Source organism: Nyctibius grandis, chromosome 4, assembly GCF_013368605.1.
Source record: "Nyctibius grandis isolate bNycGra1 chromosome 4, bNycGra1.pri, whole genome shotgun sequence".
Lineage (NCBI taxonomy): Eukaryota > Metazoa > Chordata > Aves > Nyctibiiformes > Nyctibiidae > Nyctibius > Nyctibius grandis.
In genome coordinates this window covers 12,674,133-12,701,208 of record NC_090661.1, presented here as the reverse complement: position 1 = coordinate 12,701,208, position 27,076 = coordinate 12,674,133, and the positions used below count along the sequence as shown (strand labels likewise).

The following is a 27,076-nucleotide window of genomic DNA, read 5'->3' as shown; positions in this document are numbered from 1 at the left end:
GTATTTTCCTTCTCAAATACACACACTCACAAGCCCAAAGAGGGGAGGAATGTCTGGCACTTCTGTGGTGACTATCTGGCAGAAGCACCGCTGCATTTTCTGGCAACTCGACCAGGGTCTTAGAACAATTATTTCAGTTCCTGATTCAAGCGCTGGAGACAGAAGATCAAGTTACATTTCTCTCCAGCCATCAACACTAATTCACTTTTCACTAAGTCAGCCTTGCTGGAATTTTACTCTTCCACACTAAAACAAAAAAGGAAAGTGTGAATCAACACTGAAAAGCCATTAGAGAAACATAAGGCATTTCAGGAGTTGCACTTCACAAATGTAAAAAACACCAGTAAGATCCAATAGAGAAAGAGCTGTTTCTTCCTAGAAGGGGTATTTTTATAAGCTAAAATGAAGAACAACTGAATCTATTGCAACAGAAATGGTACCATGGTCCTCAGTTATATCCACTAGCTTCATTACTACTGTGCAACTAAGCTTTCTTTCCTTACTACTACAAGCTGGTTTGTGAATTTGTAGAGAGCATCCTCCCAGCTATCGCTCAGTCACAGGTGTACACAGCCATGAGAAGAAGACGCACTTTTCTCAAGAAAAGAGTTCAGCTCCCACAGCACTGACCTTTGTCATCTGCATGAAAGGAAAGTTTCAACAAGCTACCACAAGCGTAAGTGTTATAAATCTCTTTTCATCAGGCCTCCAACCACTAGACAGCGAAACAACTGGAAACACTTAAACCTGTTTTAACATTCCTTGTAGTAGGAGGCAGCGAAACACCCACCCACCAGAGCTGATTGCAGCCACCTAACCGCTATGGACTGTGGCTCCTGCCAACAGAGGGTTTCTGCTGAGGCTTCCTGGAGCAACAGCCATTCCCAGCAGAGCAGGGAAGCCAGGCAGCGGCCGCAGACACGCTAGCTCTGTTCCCGCATATGCTGCGTCCAGAGTGGCAGAAGGGAGTAAGGGGGTTTTAGACTGAGGCAAAACAAAAACAAACCCACAAACAAGGCATGAATGATATCAAATATCTTTTAAACCTTTCCAGGCTGTGAGATGGTATTTGATGATTTGAAAGAGTTTCTCCTCTTTCCTTTTACAAAAGTGATTTACGTACTGCTGTGTACATGACATGTTAAGAGACGTCCCAAGAGACCAGCCGCTGTTCCAAAGAACTTACGTTTCTGTGATAGGAATTTCATAAATGAAGGCACTAACTATCTTCCCAGACACAAGCTTGAATAGACCCACTGTACTGGTGAGTTCTGCTGAGGGAACAATCTTTCTTCGCAATCTGCAGGGCAAGAGTAAACCTGATGCAGAGCAGCGTTACAGACTTAACTATTTCACTCTTCCATTGGAGAGGACCAAGACCCGCAGCAGCACTCAGACGAGAACCACCGCCCCTGAGCCCTGCAACCAAGACCTCATCACACAGCCTCGTGCAGACTGCTCCCATGCTGCATCTTGCATGGGTGATTCAGACCTCCCAAATCCCACTTCTCTGCTCATGTTTCACATCTTAACAGCTGTACTGCCAGGGAGGGCACAAGACTACGCAGCCTCAAAAACATGTCAGGAAGAAACCGTGATCCCACTCCCATTCAGCTGGACGTGTCCAGGAAGAACAAGTAGCCAGTGCATTCAGAAATAGGGCCCTCTTTCTTGTTTTCAGATTGGCTGCAGCACCGTAACGTGCTATCGCTTATGTTTAACAATATTAAAACATGTAACATGAACTTGAAATATTTGTGTGAAATGATTAATTTTATCTAGGACCGCATTTGGAGTGTCACTCTGGCACCAGCATTTCTACCCGAAGTTTTACCACTGGTGTTCCTATTTTAACTCAATTCAAAACTGTGAGTAAAACATAATTTAATAGCAACTTGATTTTGCAATGATCTCATTGAAAAGGCATATCCAGCATTGCCTTTGCAATGCAGAAACGGCCACAGGATAAGCCTGAGGGACATAGATTAACACTCAGATCAGATACAATTTCAGCCCCTTCTCCCTTGCAGGGAATGTTTTGGCCCCTCGCCAAGCAGAGAGCATTCCACACGCAGTAGGGTAAATTCAGTATAGCGCCCATATGGAAATATCTTCTTCAAGACAAGGCTAGGGTGTAAAAACTATTATCTGAACACATGTGCTCTCTCACTCCATAAGTGCCTGAGCCTACTGCAAAGTTTGACTCAAACTTTCCCCATCTCATGGGAGTCCATTTTGAATGGGAGTGTTGTACACCCTGGCACTGAAGCTGGCATTCATCTTCCTTTTCTTCTTTCTTATGGATTTAAGCTGAACGCAGCAAAGGTCTAATTTGGATCTGCTCCCTATACAAGAATATTTTTATCATAGAATCATTTTGGTTAGAAAAGACCTTTAAGAACATCAATTATAGTCTCTTTTAAAGTGTGGTTACTATAGAAAAGAAACTCTGCATCAGCCTGACCTTCAGAATTACACCTGGCTACTCCCAACACGACTCATCAACAAACAAAAATGCCAAGACAGATTTTGTTATGATCAATCATAACATATAGTTCACCTAGCAAAAGGGCAAACCTGAATTCTACTCTGTTTTCATAGAGTTTATGCTTATGCAGTTGTCAGCTAAACTGTAGTTTCAGACACTCCTTTGCTAGTGTTCATAAAGGATGATATCAGAAATGAAATCGCAACGCATGCTTCTCTCCTGTCTCCTACTCCTTCCTTGTTCCTCCTTCAGTTCACTTGTATGCACACTGATCTTTCCAATACCAGTAAGCAAAGAATTGAAAATGCACATCCACAAACAGACAAATTATTAGATACATAGGTTTGTGCAGTTATGCAGTTATATATGCACAATACTGCATACACAATTTGTTAGTAAACTTCACAAACAAAACTTGTCTTCCAGTAAGTAAATTAGCCAAAGTATACACACAGAGTATAAATAATGCTTTCCTACTGAAAATTCCATGATCATAAAACAAATAAGGCTTGTGAGGCTTATAAAATCTATTACGCGAAAATTCTTCAGTTTCAATTTCATGTGAACTTATTTTTTCCTGGGTTTGATTAACAAACAAATCTAAACATTTAAGACAGAAATTAATCAGTTTTGTCTGGCACGAAGTCTGCATTACCAAATTCCACATGGTTTCCAGTTGATACCACAAACTTGGCCACAGTTCATTCAAAACTCAGTCCTAGTCCTCCAAAAGGTAGGTAAATACCTGTGAAACTTTTTATGATGCCGGGACAGTGATTTGTATTACAGAGGCAGAGAGAATCGTACCTGTGCCTAGCACACAGTGGGCAAAAGCTGACTAGAAGCAGATTTCATCCTGCTAGAACAAAATAAACCCTTTGTGACTCCAAAAGGTAATGATTTATGAGATTATGAATACTCTTCAAATATCTTTTGTGACTATTTACTCATCTGATGATTTGGAGGTGAGGTATTTTAATTTATAATTTGCCTTGAAATTTGTAAGCGTTACAAATGCACCAGGATTCACAGGGTTCCGACAGAGCACAAATTCCTGCAGTTTCCTGATGGAATAACTGCATATCTTTTCTGGCATGTGCCTAATATGTGTGACAATCTGAACTCCTACCTCATTTTCACCAGACAAACCTTTTCCTGTTTAACCTGAAGGAAGAATGCACCGTGAGACATTCATATACAAGGGGTTTTCTTTATCCTATATTTTAGATGCAAGAGTCATGCTAAGGATCCTTTTTCTGATCCTAGGAAGTCAAAGTGTGTGAGAAACATGAAATACAGTTTAGCTGAATCTTCACAGCAGCTATACTCCAGGTGGGGCTCGAAAGAAAATATATGTATGAAGATGGTTTGAAGTTTGGGGTCTTTTTTTCAAACTGCAGCTTAATTTTATGGCACAGTTTCAAGGTATTATCTCTGCTGTTCCAGACATCTGTATTTTCTTAACCGTTTGACCAATCTTCCTATTAAAAAGACAATACAGTTAGAGTTTCTGAGAGTGACAAATTCTCCTCATACTGTAGCTGTACCACCAAAACATCAAGCAACTGTTCCATTCAGTTCTCACAGAAGCAAATTTTGGCCCTTCCAGTTTTAATGAGAAAACTGGAGCCACAACACAAAAAATGAGGACCCTTTGGTAATGCAACCACACCCCACTCATATTCTGCTCTGTGCCCAATATCTCCACCCAACCACAAATACACAACAGAGAAATACCAGCTGTTGAAGCTTTGCAGATGGCAACTCCAATATTGTGCCATTTTGGACTTTCTCCTCAAAGGATCACTCCACTGCTTTCTTTTATACGGTTGGGATTCCTGTTCTTGGGGGGACGGGTATTCGGACATGGAAAATAGCTGTGGGCATGAACAATGGGGAAATAGCATTTATAAACTGAAATAAAGTATTTCAATTTGTGGAAACAGCTGGAAGGAGGAATGAATCTTATGAATAACATAGCTGAAACTGAACAGACTGTTGACAGGGAGTTCTTTCAGATGCTAACTATGGCTACACTCTTACATGACAGTACAATACTTAAATCTAACTGAAGAAGATTTAATGCACAATGATGTATTCAGCATTTTCTGGTTTACTTTGCTGAGATTAATCATTCTATCCTTTCCCTACACATAATTTTTAGGGAAGAAAGAGCAGTTTCTTCTGCATTTTATGTACTTAACAGTGCTATACATGTGCTAGAATGAGCATTCATTTTCTGAGTTATGTGAGAGGTATAGTATACCAGTGCCAATGTAGAGATGCTCCCCAAAAGGAAACACACTACTTGTAAGTTTTTAACATGATGTGGGTGCACATAAGACTATTCAAAGGCAGTTTTGCAAAGCACCAAATGAACCTTCTGTGCAGGAACTACAGCATGGGCAAATGAACATCCCAGAGGTAAGTACAGCAGCTCGGCATCAAGGGAACACATATGGGCATGTATCTGCCTACAGGTGAAGTACAGCCAGGCTTTTACTTGTTCCAACCTCTCACTGCTCCTGCTTTTATCTCCTCCCCACTCATTTGATTTGGTGCTTAACATCTGTTCTTCTCCTGCTGAAAGCAAACAGACTTACACCAGACACCACTGCTCCAGGCAAGTACCAAACACTACCTTCACACAGTTCTCAGAAAGCTCAATCGAAGTCTTATTCCCATACCAGGAGGGGTACTCAGGAGCCAAAGTATCATTGAAAATCAATAGCATGCAAGTTTGTGAATCATTTAGGTGCTTTTGAAAAGCTGGATCACCCTCAACACAGCTGATATAAACTGGATGTTATCTGCTTAAGCAGGCAGTTCATTCAAAGCAAAAGTACTAAGCTAGGCAGTCAGCCTAGGGCATACACGCATAGGCACCTTTGAGGGAGCATATGCTGAGCTTCATACTTCTCAAAAGATATTTTTCACTCCTGCCTCACAGAATGAGGCTTTCAGGCATCAAGAAGGAAACACGCTTCTTACAAGAAACAAGAGGGAGACTTCTAGTGTGTGTCATTCAATACAGCATCTTTTCAGAATAATTTCACAAGTGAATGCCCAATGAAAATAGACAGAAAGCACAGAGCCAAAATTCTACATGAGGAAACACCTTAGGAACTTCTTTAAATGTATTACAGAAACTTTTCAAAACACTGTCAACAGGGTACTTTACCTATGCTAAGGACAAGCACATGTATTTCAATAAAAACTTTTTCTTGTGGAAAAAATAAAAGCTATTTGCCAGCTAAATCTTTTCTTTCAAAGCTACCCTGCTTCAACCAAGCCCCATTATTCATTGTGCTGTTAGACAAGAAGATTGCTTTGATGTCAGTGGATCATATAGAAGATTTAACACAGTAATCTGTCTGAAAAATTCAGTGGTAAGGTCAAAGGTAAACCAAGGTAAAAAGCATTTACTCAGTTCTAGTTTACTCAAGAGCTTTACTTGTTTCACATAAACCCAAGAAGTTTATCAACTTGTGATTGTTATTTTATCTAGCACTATATACTGCAAAACCTCCATCTTCTGTTATTACTACAGCCTGACTTGTCCAGTCACCTGGAAACTCAACCATCTAAGGAGAAACAAAGACCAAATTAGAAATACTCTTGTCTATAAATGGGCTGTACAGAGGGTACCTTGTTTCTTAATCAGTTACTGAGTTTAAGATTACAGGTTCATGTTTCAGAAATCAATCACTACACAGACATGAAGATGGGGAAAGGACATGGCCAGGATTACAGAAAAACACCGTGCCCAGAGAGCTGGGAACTACTTGCTTTTTGATCTAGAGAATTGTCCCTACTGATAGGGGGAACTATAGGCCTGTCAGCCTGACCTCGGTGCCAGGCAAGGTGATGGAACAGATCATCCTGAGTGCCATTACATGGCACATGCAGGACAGTCGGGGCATTGGGGCCAGCCAACACAGATTCATGAAAGGCAGGTCCTGCTTGACCAACCTGGTCTCCTTCTATGACAAAGTGACCCGCTTAGTAGATGAGGGCAGGGCTGTGGATGTAGTCTATCTAGACTTCAGTAAGGCATTTGACACTGTCTCCCACAGCATCCTCCTAGACAAACTAGCTGCCTGGGGCTTGGATGGGTGAACTCTTCAATGGGTTAAAAACTGGCTGGATGGCAGAGCCCAGAGAGTGGTGGTGAATGGGGCAACGTCCAACCGGAGACCGGTCACTAGCGGTGTTCCCCAGGGCTCAGTTCCGGGGCCAGTGCTGTTCAATATCTTTACAGATGATCTAGACATAGGGATTGAGTGCACCCTCAGTACATTTGCAGATGACACCAAGCTGGGTGGGAGTGTCGATCTGCTGGAGGGTAGGAAGGCCCTACAGAGGGATCTGGACAGGTTAGATAGATGGGCTGAGACCAGCGGCATGAGGTTCAACAAGAACAAGTGCCGGGTCTTACACTTTGGCCACAACAACCCCATGCAGCTCTACAGGCTGGGGGAAGAGTGGTTAGAAAGCGGCCCGGCGGAAAGAGACCTGGGGGTGCTGATCGACAGCCGGCTAAACATGAGCCAGCAGTGTGCCCAGGTGGCCAAGAAGGCCAATGGCATCCTGGCCTCTATTAGGAATAGTGTAGCCAGCCGGTCTAGGGAAGTGATCGTCCCTCTGTACTCGGCACTGGTGAGGCCGCACCTTGAATACTGTGTCCAGTTCTGAGCCCCGCACTTCAAGAAAGATGTTGAGGTGTTGGAGCGAGTCCAGAGGAGGGCGACCAAGCTGGTGAAGGGTCTGGAGGGTCTGACCTATGAGGAATGGCTGAGGGAGCTGGGGTTGTTTAGCCTGGAGAGGAGGAGGCTCCGAGGTGACCTTATTGCAGTCTACAACTACCTGAAGGGAGGTTGTAGTGAAGTGGGAGTCGGCCTCTTCTCCTGGGCAACTAGCGATAGGACAAGAGGACATAGCCTCAAGCTTCGCCAGGGGAGGTTCAGGTTGGACATTAGGAAGAATTTCTTTGCAGAAGGGGTTATTAGACATTGGAAGGGGCTGCCCAGGGAGGTGGTGGAGTCACCGTCTCTGGATGTGTTTAAGAAAAGACTAGACATGGCACTTAGTGCCATGGTCTAGTTGACAGGGTGGTGTCAGGGCAATGGTTGGACTCGATGATCCCAGAGGTCTCTTCCAACCTGGTTGATTCTGTGATTCTGTGATAAAGCTGGCAGCCCAAAAGCTCAGTGAAGTCAGCTTACTCAAAAATCAAGCATTTTACTCTGCTTGCTCAGTACACTTGCGATTGGAAGCAGCATTTCTATTAGGTTTTATGTGAACAAAAGTAGTTCACAAGCAGGAAAGGTGCGATGTTTTACCACCTGTCTATTTGACAGTGACATGCTCATAGAATATACTCTTTGTGTCGACACGTTGAATCCTGAAGTATTTTTATCCCTGAAATCAACAGAGTTCTGCCTGAATGATTAAGGGCCCCTATAGCTTCCACTAGACATCAAATGGAGTTCAGGCATCTGGACTTAAGGCCAAGGGCCACTGTATTTTAGTCTGAATCTTATTTCTAAGCCTTGCTTTAAATAGCACCAGTGAGCTCTACAAGTTCTACAAAAAAACAATCACAGAAACTGAGGAGGAGAAAAGAAATGTTGACTTTGAACAAAGGGATCCAAAGGCCCTGTACAGACTGGCCAAGTAATTTGAGTCTTTGTCTTAGCTGACAAGTGGTATTTTATTATATGCCCTTGTTCAGGGCTGTGGAGAGATGAAAGGTTCCGCACAGATGTGGGGAGGCGAGGCAGTCTTCCTAAGCATACGTTATGAATGAAGATAGGTATGGCTGTAGGAACATCAGCATGCCTGCTTTGTATGGACACGGCAGGCAGACAGGCAGTTCCTCAGGTTTATAGTCCAAAGGACGTCCCAGCGACAATTTTACACTGACTGAACCTAAAAAAAGCTCCTACTTTCTGTACAGACCTCTTTTAAAGTTAATCAGCACATTTAGTCTCAGTTACTCCTCATTGTTGTTCTCACCAAAGTCCCCAGTAATCCCTTAGAACATGGGCAAAAAATGGGGTTTGGGGTTTGTTAGGGTTGGGGGGTGTGAAAGTTCTCTTTGGGCACTATAAACAACAAAAAAAACCCCACGCCTCCTTTCTCAGATAGTGAATAGACCCTTAAGAACTAGTTTCAGAAGAAGCTACTCTATGATTAAAAATTTTTTTTGGAAAATAGTCAAGTTATGGTTTATGGACAGAAAAGCATCAAAAAAAGATCTACATTGGTACTTTCATTAAGGAACCAAAAATAGAAATATATGGACAAATAACTATTTAAACTAATGCTTTGCCATAGAAGAATTTTAAAACACCACTTAACAAATGGATTTGACCCAGATTCCTACCCTCTGTTTTAACAGAACATTCTTGAGAAGAATTCACAAGCATGTTGGTTCTCATAATTTATCTCAATTGTGTAACAATTTTCAAAGCTTCAGCAAAAAACTTGTAACTTCCTTTCCCACTTTGCTGCCTGCACATCTCCTTACCAGTGAAGGGTATCAAGGGAACCTCAACTAAAGCAGAAAACAAACAAAATTTAAAATCAGAATCATCAGTTGAAAGGGAAAGGTGTAAGTAACCTTTCTACAAAGGAAGTAAGGAATCCAAAAGGTCTGCCAGTGCAGTAATCCTAGCTCCCTCTGCCACTTCAGATAGTCCCTAGTTCTTCCGACAACACTGTTTTCAGTCTAAATTGCTGTTTGCTTGTCTTCTGATTCTTGTCCCTCTTCCTTGGTGCATTCATACAGAGATATCAAAGCTCCTCCCAGCCTTCATTTTGCTTTGTTTTTGCAAAGCTCCACTCCTCTGTCATTTCTTGGTCCTCTGTGATGTTGAGCATCCTGACAGCTATTCTCTGTGCTTGCTCCAGGTCAGTTTCCAGTGAACAGACGTAAAATCACACCTCAAACTTTTTGCCTAAGTTTTTCTTTCTGCATCTCATTTTTGTTTCTGTCAATATTATAACATAATCCATCTGCGAGGTTTAAAACTAAATGGTTTTAAGCAGTGGGTGAAACCACAGTATGTTAACTGACAGGAGGTTTTGGCTCCTTCTTCATCTTTAAGCATCTATTTCTCAGCTGCTGTTTCTCTGCAGCAGGAGCTTGAAAGTTTCTAGACTTCAGTCCAAGACTCCTCTTTTCCTAATAACATGCTTAAGCAGCATGTTTGTTTTAATTTGTTTCTTTGATAACTACAACATTATTGTCTTCCAGCTTGTCCATCTGAATATAATCAATACTAATTCACATTTACTACAGCTTGGGGCTTTCATCTAAACAACTAGTTGTATCAGATGATAGTAAGCAACGCGTATGGCTGTGATGCCGTCTAGCAGAGTTATCCCCATCTGACAGGTGATAGAGCTGATGCACATGCGATGACCATAAAACAAGACACGGATAGTGAGAAATGGAGGCAAAGCAGAAATACAATGGTGATACCACTGAGCATTAGCCAGTTCTCCTTCAGCCAAATATAAAGTATTTTTGACATGTAAACTGCAGACAACAGTTACTAACCTGTTTCTTTTCAAAAATAAAATGTTTTTCCTACGGCATATACTCCACAGCCATCTCCAGCGCAAGAGATTTTATATTTGAACAATCTGAACAGTAGAAGAATGAAAGCTTATAAAATACATATACTTGTCTATGTTGGAAATAGCACAACTTCAAACCAGCGACGAATACTGAAATACCATCCAGGGGCTGTGCTTCCATTCATAAACTGTTGCATTCAAACACAGGGTCTGGAATGAATTTTATCCTCATGTTCAACCAGAGAGCTACAATTTATTATAGTGCGTCACTTTTCAGTTTCAAAACCATGTTCCTAATATTTTTCCTGTAAAGGATTAGCAGGCTTCAAAACCAGGATCATCCATAAAGAGAAAATGCAGCAGAATCCAACTGCCCAGGTACACAAAGAAGCAAGTCCAGTTATGTATCACATGACTAAAAGAAAAGGAAACCTACTGTGTACGCACAGCTCCAACTATTTAAACTGGAAAGGCATCAGAAAGGTCATTTTGTTAGTAACAGCATAAATGGGATCTCAAATGTACTTACTTCAGCTCTGCCTCTCACTCACCACGAGATTGTCTATACAGCAGGCTAGCTGTATTACTGCTGTGTAATATCATAGTAATGCTCCCTGACAACTTCAAACCCCAAAATAAATAACCAGTGCTTCCCATTCATTGCATATTCTGTAGCTGAAATGTGCCACAAAGGTACAGGGTTATTTACACCAGTTAAATTTTCAGAGCTGTCTCAGTAGCCTCCCTAGGCTCTCTAGGGAGTCACTACCCTCTGATGTTCAAATCGAAGGGAAACTGGGATCCAACAACACTGGTCGTATGAACAATTTCAATCTATAGGCTCACTGCTTTCTGTAGCATACTTCTCCAGTTTTCCACAGTGTCTTAAAATATTCCTCTGGTAAAAAGACCACACCAAAAATTGCAACAGAGATGACAAAATTTTCATCAATAGTTCTCTGCATACAGCAAGATGAGAGAAGCATCTGATGCCAGGATACCACAAACTAAAAGCAATTTAAATAACTACAACAGAACCCCCATCAACTCGTGAATAAGCACAACTTCCACCTTTGGGAGGGGAAAAGGAAGAAAACAAAACAAAAAAAAAAAACCACAACACAAACCCTTTAAAATTGGTAACATGGTCCTTCAGCCCAAGGATGAAATCCAGCAATCCAATCTGTAATTTAACATATCATTTCAAAATATTCATTTTTCTCACAAAGCTTATTGCACTAGAAATCTCTGACTTGATCAGAATATACTCACACCACACCACAAATCAGATTTCCACAGTACATGGAGAAGTAAAAACTAGACTTAAGTTAACATAAACCTTTAAATGAAGTCAAAGGAAATTACGACAGCCATCAGGTACGGAATTCTTCTACAGTAAAATTTATTAATTTTGTAACTATTAAGCAAACTTTCACATGCCAGTAAAAAGCTTTCCATTTGATAAGTTAAAAGCATATGTTTTGCCCAGTATAAAACCACCACCACAGCTCCTTTGCACAGCATTCTTACATTTTAACTACTTGGTCACGTAATAACATGTACAGTGAATCAGTCTAGATCCCTTCAAGTCTTCAAACTCTCTTTGACTGACACCAGGCAATTGTTTTATAGGACAGATGACAATTTAAAATGAACCCTACTTTGACTACAGATGCTGTAGAGCATCTTTTTTAAACTCAGCTCTGAGTGGCTTTGTTTGTGACTAAGATAAATATTTTTAGCACAGCAGCTACAGCTCCATCAGAAGAAGCTTCACCATCTATTTTGGAAGGTAATATGCCAAAAGAACTGTGGTGCATTTTCATTCACCTCTTGGCTACTGCTTCTTCCAAGGTTTCTGTCCAAAGGCAGCCAAGACCAAGTTCTATGAATCAACGCTTGAATGAGATGTAATTATTCAATTATTTTTAAAGCCTTTCCTTTCCTTATTTTTTCACAGCCTTACACACCTCTTACCCTTCAGGGCATTTGTCCTCACGTCTTTCCCACAATTGGAAGTGCAGGCGATTTCTTTCCTACTAATTAACAGCTTTCAGACTGAGAAGAGAACTGAATACAATATCCTGCACAGCCCCTTTGGATATTCTCCTTTTTATCTAGGGAGAGAGGAAGAAGAAAAATTTGTATAGTCACCTACTCATAGACACAGTTTTCTGAGACCTGATCTGCTGCTTTGCATACATCACAGATCTAGTGCCCCTAATCTAGGGGCAAGTTAACTCCCTCACAAAGATATTTGTCACATTTACCTTTACCTGAATATCTAGGATTATTAATATCGCCTCAGATATGAAGCTGCAAATACATGATCCACCTAGCTATGTTTAAGTAGGAGAAACTGTAAAACATGAACTGCTTCGAAGTGTATTTATTCATTGGAAGGTTTTGATGATGGGGAAAGAGGAAATCTCTCTCAACTGTCATTCTACTGAATATCCCTCATAATTTGTATGGTGCAGATGCCCCCTTACCCTTTTGCTTTCTTCACTTCCCCCCCCCACCCCAATCTCTTATTGTTTTCTTCTCACTGCTCTTCAGTTTCACCACGGTGAAGGAATGCCGCTCAAAGCCCCACGACTCCCAAATGGATCCACTTTGCCTTTGCTGAGACAGCTTCTGCACAGCTCAGGACAACTTGGTTTCAATTTCTCTTCCATCTAAAATGCAAACTGTTTACATTCTCACTGTAGTGAAATGGCTACATAGTTGTCAACCTGAAAATAAACTTTTCTATCTGAAAAATGTAAATACCACTTCTGTTTGACCAATGACTTTAGAAACAGTTTGAAGATATAGTATTTTAGCCCACAGGGGAACACAGCGTATGCATACATGAACACCTTGCAAAGGTGCTCACAGGATTTGAGTTCTGCTTTCAGAGCACTCAGGACTTCAATGTTTCTGGAAGTCAGTGGGACCTCAGGGCTTTTGAGAACATTGTCCTCAGACCCAAAAGCACAGTTGGAGGAGATTTCCAGGTATCTGACTGTTTAGTAGAATTGCCACATCCATCAACAAACCAAATTAATTTTTATTTCAATGGAACTTCAGAGTGCTTCTTACAATTTTAAAGTTTCCTTGTGCAATCGAGCACTCAAATACATCAGAAAACTGACCCTGTGTGTCTTTAGAGGGCATTTGTGAATTTGAAGAATGATTTTGCTTCCAAACTGGGTCATCACATTTAGGCTGTTCTCGGCCTACTGCAGAATATGTTACTACAGGGACTAAGACAACTTGCATTACAACAGCCTGAATATTAATTCTCCATCTCATTCCTTTGAGTCCCACCATTTTTTGTTTTGGCTGCTATTATATCACTACAAAGGAAACCTGTCTCAGAATAATGATGTCCATTTTCTCCCTCTATGACTACACTCAAAAGAAACAATAATGAATGGTATAATATAAATTTACAACAAATTCCTAACTATGTGTTCATCTTAGTCATTAAGACCATCACTCGAGGCGACAGTGATCTCTCAATTCCCAAGGAAGATGACTCAGTCATTTCTATGGGAATATTGCCTGGGCTTCAAACTCATTCTTCTGGGGGAAGATTTGAAAGGCAGAATAAAAATTCCAAACTAGGATGCAGACAGCTAAGAGGTGAAGCACTTTTTCACAGTTCTAAGAAGCTGGTTTTCCACTTCCCTGCCTGCAGGAATGTGCTGGCTACAGAAACACAACAGAAATGCAAACTTCCCATTGAGATACAGGATGGAGAGATTTTGTAAGTACTGCAGTTTTAGCCATAGATTTGTGATGGGATTGGGAGAAAGTAATGAGCAAATGGATATGCATTGACTCATTCTCCCTTCCTTTTAACCAAAAAATAATTAATGGCTCTTCAAAAGAAAAATGTGTGTATCTTTTGGAGAGCTACAGCTAGAAAAAGGTGGTATTCTACTCAGTTCATCAGTGATGCTTATCAGGTCTCATTTTTATTAACGCAGTTATTATTGCATCCACTACCTCAAACTTAGCCACAGATTAGGACTTAGCATACTGAACACTATAGAAACAAAAACCAAATGTTAGTCTCACTTAAGTAGTTTCTCTTCAAACATTATGGAAATCTGAGTTTGCTATGATATTTTCACACAGTCTTACACCATCACTGCATCTCAGAAAGGTGCCATGGAAAAGGTAACTTGCTAGGACTGATTGTTACTGGGAGAGGAAGAAAGCTTTGCAGTAAACTTCATGAGTTAACTAATGCTTCATTTCACAGTAGTTTTGAAAAAGAATATACAAATACAGAATCACAGAATGTTAGGGATTGGAAGGGACCTCGAAAGATCATCTAGTCCAATCCCCCTGCCGGAGCAGGATTGCCTAGACCATATCACACAGGAACGCATCCAGGCGGGTTTTGAATGTCTCCAGAGAAGGAGACTCCACAACCTCTCTGGGCAGCCTGTTCCAGTGTTCCGTCACCCTCACCGTAAAGAGGTTTTTCCTCATATTTATGTGGAACCTCCTGTGTTCCAGCTTGCACCCATTGCCCCTTGTCCTGTCAAGGGATGTCACTGAGAAGAGCCTGGCTCCATCCTCATGACACTTGCCCTTTACATACTTATAAACATTAATGAGGTCACCCCTACAGTTGGTAGTGCTTCATGCCACTGCCACCAGCTGCCCTTCAGCTCACAGCAAAGGTTCCCCTTGCAAGGCTCAATATGGCTGAGTCTGTCCTTGCTCTGGTGACTGGCTCCCCTCTGAAACCTGACTGAAGTTCTGGAAACAGTCATGCTGATGTCAGTCAGGCTACCCACAAAGTTCAGAGTACAAAATTGTTGTCAACTCCTTTTGATCAGCTGTCCTCAAATGATGCCTCTTCTACTTCCAATGCCACAGACACAATAAATTCTAAAATCTTGCAGAGAATACTTCATTTGTTAAGCATTGCCTTCCCCTTCTTAATAAGTCTTTTCCCTCTTTCTCAAAATAGAAATTTGCTTTTGCTTAAAAATGTAAAACAAAAGTATTCCTCACAAAATACCCAGCTATGCTGAGGTACATGGCATTCTTTGAGAGAAAACACATTTCCATCCCTTGTCTTTCATTCTCCAACTGACTATGCCTGATCAGTCATAAAGATTATCTGTTCCCTTTCTCTGCTGTTGCTCCCGTGGAGATCAGGAGAGTAGACATTTGCCACTAGTACACAACAATTTTTGTCTTTCTAAGGTATATCTTGATTTCTTATTCAGCTTCCCTCTCTGCACTTAGCAGACACAAGCTATAAAATAGGATTCACATGTTTCACTTGGCAGCTTTGTCTAGAGTTTCCAACAACGCTTGAAAAACCATTGACTTAATTTATAGCAGTAACCACAAAAATAATACTTGGATTTATTACTCATTGTTTTAAAATAAATATATTCGCCTATATATTTTTCCCCAACCTGGTGCAGTTGACAGACTACTACCCACTGCTGATCTTCCAGACAGGTGGGGAGGAAGCTGCATCCCGTAGTCTGAGGGGGATGAAGAAAGACTTCAAGGCCTTAGGACGGTTGGTGAAAGAGTCTGGGGCACAAGTTGTTTTCTCCTCCCTCCTCCCATTTTCGGGTGATGACATGGGATGGAATAGTAGGATTCTCTCTATAAATGCCTGGCTACGAGACTGGTGCTACAGGCAGGGCTTTGGATTCTTTGATAATGGCTGGTTTTATAAGACACCAGACCTGACAGTAATACATGGGAAAGGCTTATGTCGTAGGGGCAAAAGGGTTCTGGGACAGGAATTAGCAGGGCTCATTCGGAGAGCTTTAAACTAGATTCGAAGGGGGATGGGGTAGTAGCTGGGCTTGCACCACTGGGGCAACGCTCTAGTATTGATGTAGACCAGGAGGCCCCCCATCCCCCTAGGGTGAAATCGGTGTGCTCAGCTCGCTCCCTGAAATGCCTGTACACCAATGCACGCAGCATGGGGAATAAACAGGAGGAGTTAGAAATCCGTGTTCGGTCGGGGGGCTATGATCTAGTGGCAATTACAGAGACTTGGTGGGACGCCTCGCATGACTGGAATGTGGTCATGGATGGCTATGTCCTGTTCAGGAAAGACAGGACAGTAAGGACCATGAGCCAGCAATGTGCCCTTGTGGCCAAGAAGGCCAATGGCATCCTGGGGTGTATTAGAAGGGGTGTGGTTAGTAGGTCAAGAGAGGTTCTCCTCCCCCTCTACTCTGCCCTGCTGAGGCCGCATCTGGAATATTGTGTCCAGTTCTGGGCCCCTCAGTTCAAGAAGGACAGGGAACTGCTAGAGAGAGTCCAGCGCAGAGCCACGAAGATGATTAAGGGAGTGGAACATCTCCCTTATGAGGAGAGGCTGAGGGAGCTGGGTCTCTTTAGCTCGGAGAAGAGGAGACTGAGGGGTGACCTCATTAATGTTTATAAATATGTAAAGGGAAAGTGTCAGGAGGATGGAGCCAGGCTCTTCTCAGTGACATCCCTTGACAGGACAAGGGGCAATGGGTGCAAGCTGGAACACAGGAGGTTCCACATAAATATGAGGAAAAACTTCTTTACGGTGAGGGTACCTGAACACTGGAACAGGCTGCCCAGAGAGGTTGTGGAGTCTCCTTCTCTGGAGACATTCAAAACCCGCCTGGACGCGTTCCTGTGTGATATGATCTAGGTAATCCTGCTCCGTCAGGAGGATTGGACTAGACGATCTTTCGAGGTCCCTTCCAATCCCTAACATCATGTGATTCTGTGATCACCTTAGAGTTTGGAATGACACAACTGTGGCACTATAAACAACAGTGCACTAGTGAGCAGCTGAAGCATCACCATTTCCTATCTCAGAGATAATACTGGAAATCTCAAGACAGGGAGTTACTCAGTACTGCCTGTGCACAGGCTTGCTGCAGTCAAATGAGATGGTCAGTCCCAGAACACAGTCTTGAACTAAGTAGGTTTGCCTTTACTCTCTTGGAAACCTCTCTTGGGCAAAGTTAGGATCTCCAAAACAAAAGCTTCTACCTGGCTTGGAGGTAAGATGTTCCTGGTGAGAGTTTTACTACTTGGAGTCTGCTCATACAGGTACCTGAGGTGAGCAGTAATTCACACATACATATGTTATACACGCACACACAGAGCTATCAGCTAAACTGCACAAGAGCTGTGTGTAGCACCAGGATTCAACCTCATGACCTTCTGATACAGAGCCCCGGGGTCTATCACTTCATAAAGTGATAAAATATAAAGTAAAAAATACTCCATTACCTGCCAATATTAGCAAAGCTGCATCCTGTTTGCAATTCCCCGTAGAGATGGACTGAATACTTGTAAGCAGATCCAATTCTATTCAGGAAAGGGCAATCATGTTATACTTCACAAAGCTCTGGAGCTCTCCTCATTTTCTTATGTCATATTATGTAATTTATTCAGCTAGTGTTTCCCTTCTTTTACCTTCCCTGAATAAGAGGGGCAAATACTTACATTACAGATCCTGTTAGATTTTAAGATTGATACATTTGTGATAGAAAGAGATATTTGCATGTCTATGATTTTATCTTTTCTTTCCCTCATTTTATGTATGAGTGTGATTTGGCATACAACATATTAATAGATAACCTACAGATAAATAGTTGCAGATTCCTTCATCCTATAGTGTTCAATGAGGATTTTCAAAGGGAGATATTAGTCAAATATAAATAAAATACTCCTTTTTTTTTTTCCTCTAATAACTGCAACAGAACAAGTCTGACTGCTCACCCCACAGGTTCAACCCTGGCTCACCATAACCCTTCTGCTAAAAAGCCGGTTTGATTCAAGGGTGCCCACGCCTGCCCTGTAATAGTCAGAACACTGGTGCTTCTGCTCCATTCCCTAAAACTTCAATCTGACCTTTAGATTTTCCTTGGTCACTGAAACAATGAACAAAACTTCTTAACAAATGGAAAAGGGTATTAATTTATCACTGGTTCAGGCCCATACAGGAGGTACTGCAAATTACAGAGCAATGCAGCTAGTCCTAGCTGGCTGCTTCACATACAAAGAGCAGAATCGGTCAGTAACAAGAAGAGAAAATTATTCTTCCTGCTTTTTATCCATATGCTTTCCTGACTAGGGCCAGCAGGGGATTTGCTGGGGAATTTGCTGATAAAACACAGCTTTGTCACATTTGTCAGACCTGAGGCTGTCATGGAAACATAACTGATGTGACAACCATTAACGAGCCACTGTCACAAGGGCAGTCTGTCCAAGCCAACAGATTTGCTGCTCCTGTTCAGTAGTGGGCAGCAGTGAAACAGCCTAGCAGGCTCTGAACATCCCCCTGCTGCCACAAGGGTCCTGAACTGTTTTGTTTTGGGAACACCATACATCCGTGTTACCGACAAAATATTTTACAGGATTCCCAGTCTGCAATAATGGGTTGGTTGGTTTGCTTTTAAATCAATTTGTAAACAAGTGTTGAAATGATATGAAGTTGAAATGAGCCAGAAATCTGGGTTTTGATTTTGCTTGTCTTCTGCCCACCTTGTGGGAAGCCAACTACTCATCCAGAAGAATAATTACCTTTTAACAAAGTTTTCTTTCCTCTTTCACAGATAACCAGCTAGCACTTTTCCTCACTCTTCCTCCAACCTATTCCTAGCATCTCCCTTTTCTACCCAGACTCAGGAGTAGCCGACTGTTCCCTCATGCAAGCAACAAGTTTCTCCTTTTCTCATGACAAATCATTTTTTAATAGTAAACATTTTAATACTTCCATAAGCCAGCATATCATTTGGCACCAATACAGGCAGCAAGAACTCATCCTTCTCAGAACCAGTGGTGGTTCACTTTGGAGTCTGTCCTGTCACTGTGTCCCTGAGGGACACCTGATGCCAGATCTCAGAAGACAGTAAGCCCACATGCACTATTAGTGTGGGCAAGGTCATACACCGAACCAGCAGCACAACTGCCAAAAATGACATTACACACCTTATACAACTCAGCAAGAGGCTGTTGCATAAGAGAGCTTCACCTAATGCAGCCTGTTTTTCCACATGGGAATTTATTCTGGTGGAGAAAGAGGAATGTGGCCATTTGTTCAGGATTTCAGGACATCACACAGCCTGGCTGGAGCAGCCTTTGACTGACACCTGAAATCTCCAGATAAATGGCCACTTTGCAATCATTCTGCATATCCAGAACACGAACTGCGTAGATTTTCCAGAAAAATTATGGGAACATTCAGCATAAGTCCACTGGCTTCATCTTCCTTTACCTGAGGATCTGGCCATACTTTTAGCATGGGTGGGAAACACACACGTTATCAGAGCCATCAGTGCCACAGGCACAGGAACTGCGCTGGGATCTGCTGACAAGGTGCTGCAGCTGACCACCTCAGGCTGCCCCTTGGACCCTCTGTTCTTCCAGACGGTCATAAATCCCCAGGAAGCATTTGTGCTATTGTAGTACACAGCACCAAGTCATGTTTACATTTGTTTTCGACTGTCCATGCATGTCAGCCAATAGCAAATAAAACACAGCAGGGACCTTAGCTCTTGATGTGTCTCAGCAGAAAACTGGATAATGTCTCCACAGGAGAGGAAAGCAGATCTTAATGCAAATGCCAAATTTGACAGTATATTATACTATCCACTGAGTCTGGCACAGAAGAGATTATAACCTGCTGATGGGGTCCCCTGTACAACCAGCTTGTGTAGAAGCCCCCTCACCACACACACACAGCTCCAAACATGAGGACATGAAGTAAGCTTTTCTAAATGCAATAAGGTTCAACCTCTGCCTGCACCCAACCTTTACATGAAACAAATCTCATTTCCAGGGAGACTTCTGTTGAAAAAGGAACATGGGCTCAACTGCTGGACAGAAAGTGAAAAAGCCCCACTCTCACTGCTACCCTTTCCCCTGTCTCCCTGGTCCCTAAAGTGAGGAGAAGGAGGGTGGGGGCAGCACATGGCAACATGCAGGTTCTGTAAGGACCTCAGCTCTGCACGTGTTTTGGGACCACGTCCTCCGTGCCTTAACAGCAGCTCTGGCCTGGCTCAAGGGAACAGTGTGCCTGCCCAGCTGATCACCCGGTCACCATCAAGGACACAAGCCCTCTGCGCTGAAAAACATGCAGTCTCCTCCCAGCCCATGGCGGCTGGGGGGCAGTTTAGCCTTCTCACCTAGTGCCACTCTTTGCTCTCACCTTTTGTGAGAGCATCCCAAGTCGGGGCAGAGGGAATAGTCCCATGACGTTGCAGCATCATGGCAGAGGCTCATTGCTGCAGCACAGGGAAGACCTAAATGGATCATCTTATGCAGCTCCAGGGACAGGACTGACTCTCCTTCTCCACTACACCCTCAGATCAGGGAAAGGGAGCTGTGCTTCAGCAGCCCAGGCCAGGAGCAGGGTCTTGCTTACAGGTGGCACACAAAGGCAGTGCTTTCCACAGGAAACAAAAGGGGTGGCCAGACAGCTGCCTGTGCATGTCCCAGGGTGATACCACTCGACTTGCAACCTACTGTCATGCGCTGCTGCTAATAAAAGGGCACTGAAAAACCAATGTTTGCCCTTAGGTCTTCATACATTCCCAAAAGCCAATCTGCTGCCCCAGCATGAGTGTAGTGAGGTCAGTGCAATGGTGAAACCCAGTCTGATACGTAGCAGAGCAGCTCTAATTCATAGCATCAGCTGATTACACAAAGCATATCCAGTGTCCAAAAGCTGGGGTTTTTTTCACTTTTCCCTCTGAAACCAACTTGACTCTTCTCCAAAAAACCACGACCAGAATGAGACACTTGAAATTATTTTTTAGGCAGGTTTCTGAAGACTGGTATGTCCCATTTCCTGTGACAACGTGCCAGGAGAGCCCCGGGGAGCTCTCCCAGGAACCGCTAAGGGTTGAATGCAACAGGCTGAGCTGTTCAGCTTCTCATCTGCCATAGCACAGGTTTGAACATGTTCACAGCAGAGTTGTATGATGGTTTTGTCCCCTCCAAATCTTTTGGATAAACAGGATTGTGCTCTACATCAGAGATTTTTCTTTGCAACTTTAGTCAATACTTTCTTGGCTTGTCACTCTTCAAAACTCAGTCATAAAACAGCTCTCTCTGGAATACATCGTTCAAATTAATCAGCTGTCATCTATTCTCCTTTTAAAACTAATAAGAGAAGGTCTGCATGGGCCTGTGAGAGGCTTAAATGTGGGAATGCAACTTGTGCAGTTGCAAATGTTTCCATACTGCTGCAGCTCTCAATTTGCTTTTTGCTCTCTACCAAGGAGGCATGAAATAGCATTGCAGGGAGCAGGTTTTGTACTGTCAAAATTGCCCAACCGTTCTCAGTATGTCCATAATGTGGTAAATGCTTAGTGGTGCCATTTAACTTTCAAGCATGCGTTAAAGAGGGGAGGGATGTTCTGGTCATAAACCAACAGGCTCAGCTGGACCAGGAGCGCGGGATAATTTGATGGCTTGTATCCTTTGGATGCCAGCTGCATAAGGGATGCCAAATTGTGCTCTTGCCTTTGCCAGAAGTTTTAGCCTCTGATTCATCTTCTTGTCATCAAACAGCAACAGGTTGGGGGAAAAGAAGGTTCAAGGGGGCAGCACTGCCTCTGACAGGATGGGGAAATGGGACTCCTTTGGATAGTCCCTTGCATACAGCAGTTTGGCTCCAAATGGGCGGAGAGGATTAATGCTACATGAGGCTTGACCTCAGAATAAGAGCTGGCACTGGAGGAAAGCCAACTGTGCAACACTCCTCTAACTGCTTAGGGAGCTCTGTTGTTGTCACATGAAACTGAGGAACAACTGAGAGGCTCTGTTCAAAAAGCATTCAGGGTGGAAGCACGTTTGCAAAGCCTGATGAAGGAACAAGAGCAGCACCTGCCTCTTCCAGGTCTGCCTGCAGCTAGTACCCTCAGGGGACTTTGACTCTTAACAGCAGTAAGTTCATTTTCAGCCTGAAAAATATTTTTTAAAGACTCTCAGGCTTTTAAGAGAAAGAAGAAGTTTAAATCCCAGACCGGAAGCCTTAATTATAACAGATTTGTGTGAAAGTTGCCAGATCTCTCCCTGCTCTGTGATCAGGGCTGTGCCAAGAGTCTGCTTTGTGTCACACTAGCAACTGTGTTAAGTTCAGCAAAGTAACTGGGTCAAAGATGCAAGAACAGAGATCACTGATTAGCACTAATGAGAGCCTGCACCACAGAGCAGAATGACAGTGCAATCATTTCAAGGTTCTTGCTGTGATTACAAGGTAGCCACACTCATATTCCGTGTGAGCTGCTCAGAACAAATCCTTTTGCACATCACATTTTACACCACAGAAAGTCACTCAGAGTCACCATGACCAGAAAAAGCAGAGAGGAAACAACTGTGAGAACTAGTTGTTCATACTGCTGGAATTGAAATTAACTTACAGAAAATAAAGACTTAAGCATCCTCATAAGCAGCTCTTCTAAATATGCAGCCCTGTTGTTTTCAATGAATTCCATCTATTGTGAGCATAAGGTTACAGATGGAGAATCTCATGTTCAATAATTTAATGGTGCATCTGTCCACTACTGTAACACCAGGTGCTCTGAAGATCACCTGACCTTCAAAGAAAACAGCAGAAATGGAGACAGTGTTTTTCCAGTGTCTCACAGACTTTCACTAAGAAGAAAAACTGAAGGGACTGGAGTTATTTCGAGAAAGGAGTAAAAGCAAAAACAAGTATTGAAGGATACAAAGTCAGTCCTAGGCTTGTAGATAGCCTCATCTCATTCACAAACAAAGCGGTGTATTTCCAAGTAATAAAAACAAATATGTCAACATAGCAATTAACCTGGAACTCACTGCAACAGACAACGGGGAAACATACACTGTCAACCTATGGATAGAGGGTGTTTGAGCAGTTATACAAAAGATGATCTTATGCAAGATAAAATAATAAAGTAAAACATTATAACTCAGAATATAAAAATTACTCATTAGATAATCAAGGAGAGAGAACAAAAAAAGATTTCTACCATGTCCTTTCACTTTCCTTCTAAGTGCAATGAGACAGGACACAACTAATTGTATCAAAAAAAATACATTAAGCTCTCTGGAAAACCTGAGCCACCAACTATCCACAGACAGAATGTAGGCACAGACCCACTGGCAGAAACGTGGTGGATGCACAGGACCAACGAGGAGATTTATATCAGGATAACAACATAAAGCAACTCGCTTCAAGATACAGAAATGAATGCACTTATAAAGTGACAACTACAGCAGGCTGCAAACATTGGGCTAAGGACCATAGGATACCTGTCCACAGGAGCCGTGCTGAGCACAGAGCCGCTATGCCTGCGCAGACTGCTGCAAGAACTCCACGCGTGTTATCAGGTATAGCAGCAGCCTTCTTGAGTTGCTTACTCCTTTAACGGATGAAAAAAAATATAGTGTGCCACTGCCTATGTGCTGCTGGTTACGTTTATGTCCAACCGTAGCAGGTCAGCTATAAGGTATCTTGTTAGGAGTGTAGTTATAAATATATTATGATTTATTGATTTTGGTTTTTTATTTCCTACTGGTAAGGTATACATAGTATATAACATATGCAAACTTCAGTTGGAACCATTCAGAATGCTAGGACATATGGAAATTATATTAAAGGACTATGGGAATGATGCCTTGTTTAACTTTTCAAAGTAACATGTAAATATTACAACACAGACCATTAAGGGAAATGCCACTCAGCCAGAAACACTGGGAGGGAACTCACCAGGCTTCCCACTGCGTGCACCACACCACAGATAAAAGCCAAAAAGCAACTGTCGGTTTTGGAATGCCAAATTTGCAACACCTTGCAGAGATCTCTCAGGAATCTCAAGCTGACCATCTGTAAAATGTAAGCGCTTAAAAGCAGTGGTTCTGATTTTGAAAACCATAATCTTTTTCTGTCTCAGAAATTTCAGGGACTAACAGCATTTTCCCGCAAATGAGCCTTAAACTTAGGTAATCATCACAGCGTTCCTTCTTAAGCAGGGGGATGGTTCAAATTAACACACCAGCTCCACAGATATTCCATTTCTAGTCAAGAAGGGCACAAGGATTTCTTATTAAACTGCTTCTAACCATCAAACAGATGAAAAATTATTATCTTTTCCAATCACTTAACCAGGTTATTAATTGATATTCACTAACAGCAGTGTTTTATTTATAGAATCAAGCTGGTCAAATCTGGTAGGCAAGAGGGGGGACACAAAGCTTTAGACTATGCTGATCAGCCCTCAGTTTGCAGATGACAGCTGTCAGTTCTGTACGCATTTGTAGAAAGACTGCCTGCTCCGGGACAGCCTGCTTCTCCCTCTTGAGTGCTCTACCGGCAGATCACAGCAATAACAGCATTTTCCCCCTGAAGTCTTCCTTTAACTCCTCCCTGAAGCACAGCCGATACTGCCCTTTAATCAAGGAACAATTTGCACACACAGACACACACTCTCATAAACAACAGCCATTTGTGAGGAGGGGAGGTGGGACAGAAGGATCCGATTTCCATTCACAGAACTTCCCCCCTCTAGGACGATTTTAGGAGAAAGCGGAAATAAGCATCACCATTATCTCCAGCATGTGTTAGCAGCCACGCTGAAGCCAGTCAGCAGCGCCTGGCATTGTTTGGAGGAACACAAAAGACCTTCTGTTTGGAAAGTTCAAGAAAAAAAAGCGGAGAGCCTGTGGCCTGGTCCTGTAGTCAAAAGACTGAAACAGAGGCTGAGAAGTTCTCAGGCAGAGACTGATCTGAAGCCCTTTGAAGTTGACGGGAAAACTCCCATGGACTCCAGCAGCTTTGGATCACGCCTGAAACGTACAGATGGGAGCAGAGCAGCGTAAAAGCAGAAACGAGCATCTGCTAGAGGGGAGTTTAAAAAGTGGAGGGGTGATCTAATCTTTTCATCACGATTATCGATACAGTGTATTTTTGTGACATTTGAGCAAGTAGGATTATATCAATTTTCTAAGTCTTTTCATTAGGATGTAGCAGTTGTACATTAATCATTAGGTATTTTTCCCTTAAAATGCTGTGCACGCTACTCTAATGTTGAGTGTTGAATACAGCATTTAGCAAATGTCTCTGAGGAAAGGGGGGGGAAAAAGACCCTTACAAATTGCCAAAATTATTAGCTTTCTGCTTTCTTCCCCCACTACCATCTCCCCAAAAGGCTGGTTTCAAGCTATGAAAAACACAGTCCAGGACTGAAAACCTTATTAAGAACAATGCTGCCAGCATCATCTATTCATAAGCAGCAGTTTGAGACAGAGCCCAACCCAGACAAAACTCTTTAGCAGCACATTCTCCGAACAATTGCTAAAGGATCCCAAGTGTGTGGAGGTTCCAAATCCTTTGCTTAATTACAGTGCAATTAATTTTCTCATTAAAGATAAATATAGGAGCATTCAAGAAGAAAGAAGTGCCTTCTGAATTCTGCAACACTTCCATAATTATTTTCTTGCATATAGGAGTAATTGTTGCAGTGGTTTTGAAGTTTGGTACTATCTAGGTCCCAAATGACATTTTCTGGGAATTAATTTGTTAGAAACTTTTTTTTAAAAAACAACACTTTTTGCAGCCTTTGCACAAGATTCAACAAAGAGCCAAAGTATCTTTTTTTTTTTCAAAAATGCAGGATGTTTCCTCTTTCCTTGGCTAATAGAATCCAACTGTTGCTGCATGACATCATTCCCCAGAGCTAGGGAATCCAAGCTCAGTCAGACATTCGGCTGGGAGTAAACACCACGGAAAAAAGAAAAAAAAAACACCAAACTTTAAAATGGGAGGAAATAACATTAAAAAGGCAATTTTTGTTACCTGAATTTTGGAGCATTTCCCTTTCCACTCCATTCTCAGATTTGTATTTCCCAGAAAAAACTCTGTCTTACTATCAGAGGCAATCAGAAAACCAGTCGTTTAGCGTCTAATACCTGCTGTGCTTCCCACAACTCCTTCATATGACCTTTCGCAGCACTGATTCCAGCTAAAATGATTGCAGCGAACACACACTGGCCGGGCCAGTTGTCATGGAGATCTCTCTCTCTCTCTCTCTCTCTCTCTCTCTCTCTTTTTTTTCATGCGCGCGCGCGCATACACACACATACAGATTTAAACAATTCTGGGAGGCATCCACAAAACAGCGTGCCTTTTCATCAGCTAAGTTTTTGAAGCATTCCACCCCTCCTCCCAGCCCTCCCTAGAGTCAGCCCAGGAAGCTGAGCTTTGGTCATGAATCGATTGTTGAAATTAGAGATATTGCCTTTTAAAAAAAAAAAAAGAAAACCACCAGAGAACTTGTACTTTCCCCCCCCCCCAGGAAAGCAGAGATATTTGCTTGCCAAAGCTTTGAACTAAAAGTAAATCTATTGCATTCAAATCTGCGGGCTATTTGTCTTCGCCCGACTTGTTATGAATTTGATATATGAAAGCACTAAGGCTTTGTTGAAATACAATCACACAGATTACAAGAAATGCTGCTGGCACAGCCTGGCTCCTTACCTTGCTGTTCTCCCAGTACCCAGCCAGTGACTTAATTAGCACAGGTATTCATCGTGGTCATGCAGGACTTCCTGTATTCTTTCATGTTTCTGTAATTAAGAAGAAAAATGTGCAGGTCAGGAACATGCAACTCTAACAAACAAACAGAAAAAATCCCCCAGCCAAACAAGAAAAAAATAGATACATTTGGAAGTTTTCTCATACTGACTATAAGTTCACATGCCTCTGACCCAAAACTCACTATCTCCCAGTTATAAAAGAGAAACCCATTTCAATGACATTTGTGAATACAAGAACTGATTAATTTACCATATTCACTGGCACCATGGTTGCAAAACAAAACTTATTCCAAACATAAATAAAGACACACAACATTTTTTCCTTGACAAAAAAAAAAATCTAAATTAATCTCCTGCAATGTCATATAGAAAAGCCTGGACTGATAAATCAAGAGAACAGAAAATACTTTTTAAAAAATAAAGAATAAGAGCATTTAGTAAGGAAAT

General features: G+C 42.2%; 1 protein-coding gene across 2 annotated transcripts in view; it reads right to left on the bottom strand.

Moving 5' to 3' along the window:
• DENND2B (DENN domain containing 2B) overlaps nt 1-27,076 on the bottom strand; it is a 183,802-nt gene that overhangs the window by 117,309 nt on the left and 39,417 nt on the right. For both annotated transcript variants that reach the window (XR_011047933.1, XM_068397872.1), the window contains exon 2: nt 26,571-26,659. The gene's annotated coding sequence lies outside the window, so the exon portion shown is untranslated. The remainder of the gene's footprint in view (nt 1-26,570; nt 26,660-27,076) is intronic.